This window comes from Nyctibius grandis, chromosome 1 (genome assembly GCF_013368605.1).
Source record: "Nyctibius grandis isolate bNycGra1 chromosome 1, bNycGra1.pri, whole genome shotgun sequence".
NCBI classification, from domain to species: domain Eukaryota; kingdom Metazoa; phylum Chordata; class Aves; order Nyctibiiformes; family Nyctibiidae; genus Nyctibius; species Nyctibius grandis.
In genome coordinates this window covers 131966362-131976838 of record NC_090658.1, presented here as the reverse complement: position 1 = coordinate 131976838, position 10477 = coordinate 131966362, and positions in this window count along the sequence as shown.

Here is a 10477-nt window from a genome sequence, read left to right as displayed (position 1 = left end):
ATCCTATATGCTCATCTACCTTCCTATATGTTTACCTGCCTTCCTATATGTTCACCTGCTTTCCTAATGCCCACCTGCCCTCCTACACACTCATCTGCCTTCCTGTATGTTCACCTGCCTTCCTATATGCCCATCTACCTTCCCATACACTCAACTGCTTTCCTATATGCTCACCTGCCTTCCTATACACTCACCTGCCTTCCTATATACACTCATCCACCTTCCTATATGTTGATCCACCTTCCTATATGCTCATCTACCTCCCTATATACTCACCTGCCTTCCTATACACTCACCTGCCTTCCTATACACTCATCTGCCCTCCTACACACTCATCTGCCTTCCTATATGCTCACCTGCCTTCCTATACACTCATCCACCTTCCTATATGTTGATCCACCTTCCTATATGCTCATCTACCTCCCTATATACTCACCTGCCTTCCTATACACTCACCTGCCTTCCTATACACTCATCTGCCCTCCTACACACTCATCTGCCTTCCTATATGCTCACCTGCCTTCCTATACACTCATCCACCTTCCTATATGTTGATCCACCTTCCTATATACTCATCTACCTTCCTATAAGCTTCGTAAACATTAACCCATCAGTTGATTTGCACCGAGATGGAGATTTAACACTAACGACATCTTCACGGGTGTCATAAAAATAAGAGAGTGGGGTCAGAGCATTTCCAAGCTCGCCCATCAATCAGAAGGGTAAATCTTTATGAAAGAGGATTCCTTTCATCCAGTTCTGCCAGAAGTATTTGGTTATAGATTTAATACATCTAAAAAAGGTGTCTTTGCGTCTCTGGACATTGTTGGAGTTGTCCTTGAAGCCCCAGAGAAGGGGGTGGTGATGTTCCTGGGTTGTAGTTGAATGGGGATGGGAAATAACTCAGGACTTTCCTTTTCCACTGGAAAAGGAGAAGGCCAACCTTCTCTCTCTGGCCAATCAAAGCATCTTTCATTAAAAAAGGGTAATACATTAATTAAGTGGAAAACAAGCAGAAAGAGATCAAACCAACCAGCTCCTACCTCCTTTCCTATCATCCTTCTGTATCCCAAAATTCCCAGACTAGGGTGAAGCTCCCTCCCATTCCACCTTCAGTGGCTGGAGCATGTTGAAGTGTGCTACAAGGTGGGTACAAGAGGATGGAGATCAGAGAAGGTGGTGAGATGCTGCAGGGGGTTGGTGACCCACAGGCACACTTGGGCTCAGAGGGGAGACCCTGCAGATGCAAACAGCTTCCAAAATATTCACAATATTTTGCAAAAGTGCTGGCCAAGAGACGCACCACAGTAGGACAGCGTGAGCTTCGGAGGTGTTTCTCCAGGAAAAGTTGGTTGCAAAGGTGGCTTCAGCTGGTGGAGGAAAGCCCTGGGGTGGTCAGGAGGCCACCCCGAACGCCAGCATCCTGCTCATGGAGAGCAGCTCGCTGGAAAAACAAACAGACCTGAGGGCGACAGACAACCTGTAAGGCAGGTGTTAGGGATTTTCTTTACTGGCCACTCAAAGGACAGGCCAGTTAATTATTAATTTTCTATTTTAAATGAAGCAGAGTGAAAAAGGAGGGTTGGCTGAGTGACAAGCCCAGGACTGCAGGGAGGAGCAGGTTGAGATCGACATGGGCAGGCCCAAGAAGAAATGTCCATGATCCTAAAAACCCTCTTGGGGAACAGTGTTGACCTTCTGGAAGGGAGGAGATCCAGGACAGGGTAGGACAGGAGGAGATCCAGGACGTCCTTTGCTGACATCCCCCATGAAGGGTCTTGAAGCCTTCAGCAACCTGCACGTCGGTAACTTTGTGACCAAAGTGACGTCTTTGCATTTAAGAGCCCTTGGTGGGCTTTTCTTCCATCTGTCTGTCCCGTGAGTTTCTGGAGCCATGCAAACCTTTGGCACCCACAGAATCACAGAATCAATCAGGTTGGAAGAGCCCTCTGGGATCATTGAGTCCAACCATTGCCCTGACACCACCATGGCAACTAGACCATGGCACTAAGTGCATCCTGCGGCAAGGAGTCTCGCAGCTCCACAGGGCACTGCAATGAAAGGCTCCACGTGGTTTTGGACTTGTTGCAAACCAGTTACACTCATTATCCCATCCAGTATAACGAAAATTCACTGTCTCTGAGCCACTCACCATCTTAATAGACCTCTGTCACGCTCCTCCTTGGTCTCCTTCCTCCTCAGCAGCGACACAGTCTGTGCAGACCACTGTTTCCCCCTTGTATCAGAGCTGATACAGCTTTTTCTTGTAGGCGAGCTCCTCCACACCTCTCATCATCTTCGTCACATTCTCCAAACAAGACGATTCTCATTTTTAACTCTTTGCTTTCACTCCCAGCACCGCTCTTGCCTTGCAGTCCACACGGTTTCAGCAATCTCCGGGTCTATACAAAGTACTCTGTCAAGTGCGCTGGGAACAGGCTGTGGGACACAGCCTCAAGCTTGGCCAGGGGAGGTTCAGGTTGGACATTAGGAAGAATTTCTTTTCAGAAAGGGTTATTAGACATTGGAAGGGGCTGCCCAGGGAGGTGGTGGAGTCACCATCTCTGGAGGGGTTTAAGAAAAGACTGGACATGGCACTTAGTGCCCTGGTCTAGTTGACATGGTGGTGTCAGGGCAATGGTTGGACTCGATGATCCCAGAGTTCTCTTCCAACCTGATTGATTCTGTGATTCCCCCAAACTGCCACTCTGCGCTGCCCACTGAGATGCAATGGAGAATCTCCAGCTGGTCTGACCCATAGTGAAGAGTCAGGCTCCTCAGAGTGACTGCCCTGGCTTTTTTCCTAGGAGCTCTGTGTCTCACTGGCTTGGATCCACTCAGCTTCCAAAATAAACCAAGACAGAGCCCGTTCCCAGCGCACTTGACTGAGTACTTTGTATAGACTCGTGCTGAAACCGTGTGGACTGCAAGGCAAGAGCGGTGCTGGGAGTGAAAGCAAAGAGTTAAAAATGAGCGAGCCAAAGGGAAGAGGGAAAAAAAAAGCAAACAGGGCAGAGTTTAAAAAAGAAAAAAAGTAGAAGGCGGCAAAGAGCAGAAAAGGAAACCTCGTGAGTCTCCCAGAGAAGCCCCTGCGACTCCAGCACCGAGCAAACCTCTTCCCTGGCAAGAGCAGGAGAGGGGCTGTGAGCTCTTCAACGCATCCGTGTGTTTCCTAAACACCCTTAAGAGGCGTGTGCTCTCCAAAAAAGCTGGTTGTCGCTGGGTTTGAACATTTCCACGAAAGCCAGGAGCTGCGGCGAGCGGCTAAAAGCACCATTTCCTCCAGCGAAACATGGCTGGGGCGCTCACACCGCGATTTGGAAATGCAGGTTTTGGGACGAGCTCTTTAATGCAAGAACGGGCTCAGCTTCCCTGTGGGCGTCTCGGCAGCCACCGGAGCTGGGAGCTGGGAGCCGGGAGCCAAGCAGCTTTGCTCCCTTCCCACCTCCATCAGCAGCTTGTTGATATGAGCTGGCGCTGGCTGCCGCACGCTTGGCAGCGAGGGAGCAGGGAGCCTTGCCCAGGTTTGGCTGGGTGAGTTCCCCAGGTTGCACACGGCAGATTTGGGATAAAATACGCTAATTATGTCGTTCACCTGTAATTTGGGGAACGAGGAGGTGTAGGCACACGGATACAGGGTGTGGGCACGGCCGAGACGTGGCGCCTGGGGGATGAAGGATAACCACGCACGCTCCCATTATCACATCAGAAAATAATTACACCGTTGCAAAAAACTGGAAGGAAATCCAAGGGGGAGCTCAGGGGTCTCTGCATGATTTTTAAGGTGATTGCTCCTCAAACGAGCTTTTGCCGATGGGGCTCAGTCAGTGACCTGCAAGATGTGTTTAAGAAAAGCCTGGCCATGGCACTTAGTGCCCTGGTCTAGTTGCCAGGGTGGTGTCAGGGCAATGGGTGGACTCGATGATCCCAGAGGGCTCTTCCAACCTCATTGATTCTGTGATTCTGTCAGAGGAATCCCCTGGCCAGAGCAGGTGCTGGCTTTGTGGGTTTTGCTTTTACGTGGCCCATCTGGTGCCTGTCAAACACTGGTTTTTTTAGACTATCAGGGAGCACTCGCATCATATTTCCAAACATTTTCCTACTTGCATTAGAAAAAGCAATGTTTTTAACGTGCCAGTGGGGTGTCTCCGTGGCCCTTAGTCACCCAGTGCCTGAAAAAAAGCACCGACATTGATTTTTCAGCTAACAGTGATGCACCATGCAAAAAAAGATCATTTCCCCCCTTTTTTTTCCCCCCCTAAGAGCTTGTTGCATCAAGTAGGGGCTGAGGGCCAACAGCTGGACACAAGAGAGAGGCAGTAGAGGCAATCGGGAGATTTGCAACCCGGCCAAGGGCTCTGCAAACCCCTGCCAGCGCCCGCCTCTCCCCCTTCCACAGCCCCCTCCGAAAAGCAAGGGGAGAGGAGGAGCAGGCCTGGGGTGCCAGCGGTGCTGTCTGGAGCCCACTGCGAGCACAGGCTGTTTACATCGTTCTTTCCTGTTTCCTTTTTTGTATTATAATTGGAAATCCCAAGCGCGGTCAGGCTGCTGTTGAACACTCCTCACAGCCACGCCACGAAGCATAAACAGCCGGGGAGCTCTTTATTGTACTATACATGGACAAGGAGCCAAACTCTCCTTTTAATTTTGAAACAAAACTAACAAAAAAAGAGCACACACTTTCTTTTTCAAATGTGCTTACTCCTTGCAGCTTGTTTCATCCGAGATAGCTCCGCTGAAAAGCACCATGAAAGCGTTACCAAGTGCTATTTCCAGCTTTCCCTACAAACAAAAAGCAGAAGCGTAGCACGGAGCGAGCGTCCAGGGCACCGGTTTGTGCCTTCTGCGTGAAACGTTGCAGGCTGTTTTGTTTATAACGTGGAAAAGAGCCCGGAGGGCGTTTGAAGGAAGGAAAATTGCAAACGGCTGAATTGCATAACCAGGAGTCACGGCCGCGGATCACCATCTTCCTTCCAACTTAGGAACGACACAGCAGCGGCTGAGAGCTGCGGGACGTGCGTAGGGCAGAGCTTCCTCCGTGGACGCTGACGTGACGAACCCACCGCCTCCACGGAGCTTTCCTGGGTCCCCCTGCTCGTGCGAGATCCTGCGAATAACCGCGTTGCAGAAAGCTCTCCTGACGTCACGCTGAGCTTCGCCGTGCCCAGCTTTGCAGATAATCTTCTCAAGCACCTCCCCACGTCCTGCTCGGCATCTGATAGGCCTCTGCATGGGAGAACTGGTGAAATTGCATTAAAAGGGCGTTAGGATCAGACCACCAGCTTTCATGTCAGTCACTGGAACAGGCTCGTTGCAATAACCAGCTCGCTGAAAAAAAAAGCAAAGAAAAAAAGCTGGGATTATTTCACTTCATTATTTCACTTCAAAACAATAAGCAGATAAATTATTCTCTGCGGATACCTACTTCCCTTCTCCCCCAGACCAGCCCCTGACCACACAACGTTTGTGGAGTCACCATCTCTGGAGGGGTTTAAGAAAAGACTGGACATGGCACTTAGTGCCATGGTCTAGTTGCCATGGTGGTGTCAGGGCAATGGTTGGACTCGATGATCTCAGAGGTCTCCCTCCTCCAACCTGATTGATTCTGTAATTCTGTAATTCTGTTTACTGCAGCGGCTCTGGATCAGATGAGGGTTCGTAGCTGCTTGTAAATCTAGGAGGCTTTTCCCTCTCCAGCTTGTCGAGAGCGTTGAGCCTGGGAAGGTCCCGTAATCTGCTCCCAACCAGAGGCTGCGCAGAGGCACACGCTCCAGCCCACCGACCTCCTGCTCACTACAGCGTGCAAGAACTTTATCTCCTCTTGATGGCCTGATTCAAGCTTCTCCCATACATCAGAAGAAATTACACTCTGCAAAAGAGAGATGGGCAAGGCAGGTGCCCTGAATCCCAGCAATCTGCGGCTTGCAGGAGATGATGCTCAGCCACAGCATTGTCTCACAGTTCTTGACCTATGGGTTTGACCTCCGAGGAACGGCTGAGGGAGCTGGAGTTGTTGAGCCTGGCGAAGAGGAGGCTCAGAGGTGACCTTAGTGCAGTCTACAACTACCTGAAGGGAGGTTGTAGAGCAGTGGGAGTCGGCCTCTTCTCCCAGGCAACTAGCGCTAGGACAAGAGGACACAGCCTCAAGCTTGGCCAGGGGAGGTTCAGGTTGGACATTAGGAAGCATTTCTTCTCAGCAAGGGTCATTAGCCATTGGAAGGGGCTGCCCAGGGAGGTGGTGGAGTCACCATCTGTGGAGGGGTTTAAGAAAAGCCTGGATATGGCACTTAGTGCCATGGTCTAGTTGACATGGTGGTGTCAGGGTAATGGTTGGACTCGATGATCCCAGAGTTCTCTTCCAGCCTCATCGATTCTGTGATTCTGTGACTTTTCTTCAACTGCACGGTCAATCAAAATTTACTTCATTTTCTCCTCCCCTCCCCATATTTCTTCCTCTAAATGTCTTGATCCCATGAGCTGAGGATTTTAACAGCATCACGTTCCAAAGACTGCAAGAATAGCAACTTTAAGATTTTCGCAGTCTGGAGTTGCTCAGATCACAGGACGTGTGGGCCCTTTGTAACAACGATGACATGCAGGAAAATCTAGTAAAAAACCTCCAGCTTATTGGTTAATTTGGTATCGGTGGCTTGGCTCTGATTAATCTCCTATCAAAACAAAATGAATTATATTAATAGATTCAAAATGTCAGTTAAGCAGTTTATCCTGAGCTCGTGTATTCAGAAATTAATAATCTCTTGAGGTCGAGGGACAGAGGCCAAAGTGAAATGCCAGGCAGAGAAGTGGGTGGGCAAAACCAAGCCCAACTCATTCAACTGTTCAGCGTTGTTGGACTCAAGCTAACATTTAGTATTAATTGAAATTAAAGCTGTGAGTAATGGTCATCCTGTGGACATGGGGGTTTTATGCATGGAATTTTTTTTCATTGTGTTTTTTTCCCCCTCTTTTTTAAAATGTTGCACAATTAATTAAAAAATTGGGTGTGTTGCTCACATTGCATACATAGCAATATTGGGAATGTTAAAGAGAAAGAGCAAAAAAAACACCCACCAGAAACAGAATCTTAGTTCTACTTACATAAAACAGGCTAAAACATCACTAAATATTTTTCATTGTGACTTTTCACTTATGGGTTCATGAAGATGCACCAAGATTCCCTGTCAAATCCTGAGAGACCAAGTTTTCATGGGATAGGAAAGGAAACCTCTGTTGTAGATAACTGGTTTAAAATTCTTGAGAAACCAAGGGTAGGAGTAAAGAGTTTCATATCCATTCCCCAAGGCAAGACAGTAACAGATGGGATCCCTCATGGATCTGGACTGGGTGATCTGTTGTTCAACACGTCATTACAAAACCTAACCAGGGAGTGAGTAGTGAGGTGACGTTTACAGGGAAAATTATCCCAAACAGGAAAAGGTCTCAGAGCATGATGCAATGAGGAGATACAATGGCAGATGTGACTTAATGTCGGTAAGAAACACATCTTGGAAAAATTATACTAATCATACGTATACAGTCACGGGCTCTAAATCAGCTGTTACCTCTCAGGAATAAAGAAATTTGGGGGTGATTGTTGATAGTTGTCCGAGAAAACCAGCTCAACGCTCAGCAATAGTCAAGTCAAACGTTGGCAGCTGTTAGGAAAGAAATAGAAACCAAAATAGTAAACATCTTTATGCTGGTGTATGAAGTTTTGATGACTGATGTCGATCCGGCCACCCCATCTCCAAAAGCACATCTAAAACTACGGTGAAGGGTTGTCATGGTTAATTAGGGGGAGAAGTCAGCTTCTGAGTAAGACCAAAAGTCTGTGAAGGACGTGACCGGTGGGGCAGGGAGAACGTGACAGAGCTCCTGAGTCACGAATACTGAAGGGAGGATGAAGGAATAATTGGGCAGTAAACACCTAAGACAAAAGCTGGTGACACCGAAGAAACTCGCAGGCAAACAAAAGCAAGGAAGATTTTCACGTGACACATCGATCCCTGGTGAAGTTGCGGGGGCAAGATGTAGTGGAGACCAAGCAAATTAAATGGGTTCAAAAAGGGACTAAAGAAATTAATGGGTTAGAGGTGCATTAGTGCTGTTAAACATGATAGGTGGATGGTCTCCAGATTAAAAGTGGACTATTAACCACTGAGAAGCTTTCTACCCTGCATGAAAAGATCACACTGCAAGATTTAAGAATTCTAAGAAAAGTTTAAGAAAAAGACTGGACACGGCACTTAGTGCCATGGTCTAGTTGCCATGGTGGTGTCAGGGCAATGGTTGGACTCGATGATCCCAGAGGGCTCTTCCAACCTCATTGATTCTGTGATTCTGTGATTTCAGAGGCCGCTCCTGCGACACGTGCGCTCATCATCGGTGCTACCGCCCTTGCTCAGTCTTAGCAGAGATGGCACAGGGTGTCAACTCCAAATCCAGCCACGGACCTTCTCGTTTGGGGGTCGGGTACACCGACGTATCGATGAGCTTTACGCACCGGTATCAATCACGTTACGCTTTATTGGTATATAAAGGAATAGGCTGCCCAGGACTAGTTTAAACCATGACATACACCCATATCAAGACTCTAAATCCAGACTATATACGGGCACTATTAGTACTTATTCTCCTCAGATTTAGCCTGTTAACTTACTTTCAGCTAAGATTTAATCTGACATCAACCCCAAACTCTGACAATGAAAGTGGAATTAGTGCAATGAGAATCAGTAAAGCCAGGGAGAGCTCAATGTCCTAAGGTGAGGGTTTTCCCTTGGAGGAATTCTGCAAGGTTTAGGATAGACAGTTTATTGGTGCAATTATTTATTCCCTCTTTTGTGTTTATGGGATTTTTTTAAAGGGCTGTGAGCGACTTTTTAAAACACAGTGGTGAAGGAACGTCTCTGGAAGCAGGAAATGTCTGTGCATGACGCCGTGGCCGTACTGTGCGCCTGGGCTGGGGATTCGGCATAGCCAGGACGCAGCTTACTGGCAGCGCAGTGAGTGCCGCTCACCTCTGCCTCTTGCACTGAAAACAACAAAGTCAAAACACAAGATCATTTTCCTTAAACTTTACCCGAACTTTTCCCTCTTTTAATAAAAGAAAACGAACTGTGGCCTCCCTGAGGCAGCTCACACCCCTCCAGCGCCCAGGGGACGGCCGGGCCCTCACGGCTCCTCAGGGCCGCCCGCGGGAGCCACTCCCCGGCACGGAGGCTGGGCTGCCACCCGGCGCTCCACGAGGCCCAAGCGGGGCCTCCGCCACGCCTCCCCCGCTCCCCTCAGGCCGAGGCGCTGGCCTGGGTGACCGGCGGTGAAGGGAGGGAGGGGCGGGATGGTCGCCGGTGCCAAGCCACATCCCCCACCGGCTGCCGGGAAGGCGGCCAGCGCCTGGCACCCCCCCTCCCCGGGCTGGGGGCGGCCGCCGGGGCCGCGGGAGCCGCTGCCGGCCCCGCCGCAGCCGCTCCGCGCTGGCGCCGCGCTCAGGCCGCAACGCCACTAGGGGCGCCGAGGGGGCGGGGCCTGTCCCCCGCGACCCGTCGCTATTGGTCACCGCGCGGCGCCGCCTCCCGTCATTGGTCCCTTCCGGCTCGCCTGCCGCCCGCCCATTGGCGGCGCTCCCCCGGCGGCCCCCTCCCCCCGCCTTCCCCCGGCTCGCGGACGGGGGCGCGAACGTGCCGGGCGGGCTGTTCCCTGGCCGGGGGGCGCGCGCGGCCGCCACGTGGGGAACTGCACGTAGTCAGGGCGCGCGGGGGGGCGGGCAGGGCACGCGCCGTTCCCGCCAGAGGCGGGAGGCGGGAGGGGGAGAGGGAGAGGGAGGGGCGGCCCTGAGGGGCGGGGGAGAGCCCTGAGGGGCGGCCGTGAGGGGCGGCCATGGGGTGTGAGGGGCGGCCATGGGGCGTGAGGGACAGCCATGACTGGAGATCATGAGGGGAGATGAGGGGCACCCATGGGGCGTGAGGGACAGCCATGACTGGAGATCATGAGGGGTGATGAGGGGTGGCCATGGGGCGTGAGGCACAGCCGTGAGTGGAGATCATGAGGGGCAACCATGGGGTGTGAGGGACAGCCATGAGGGGCAACCATGGGGCATGAGGGGCGGCCATGAGTGGAGATCACAAGGGGTGGCCATGGGGCGTGAGGGACAGCTGTGAGGCGCAGCCATGAGTGGAGATCATGAGGGGCAACCATGGGGTGTGAGGGACAGCCATGAGGGGCAACCATGGGGCATGAGGGGCGGCCATGAGTGGAGATCACGAGGGCTGGCCATGAGGGGTGAGGGGAGATGAAGGGTGACCCTGAGGGGTGGCCATGGGGTGAAGAGGGACAGCCATGTAGAGATGAAGGGCGGCCGTGAGGGATGAGGCGCGATGGCCAAGGGGCCGCTGTGGGGGGGAGATGAGGGGCAGCCAATGGCACGAGATGAGGGGTGGCCATGGGGAGTGAGGTGCGATGGCCATGAGGTGTAAGAGGC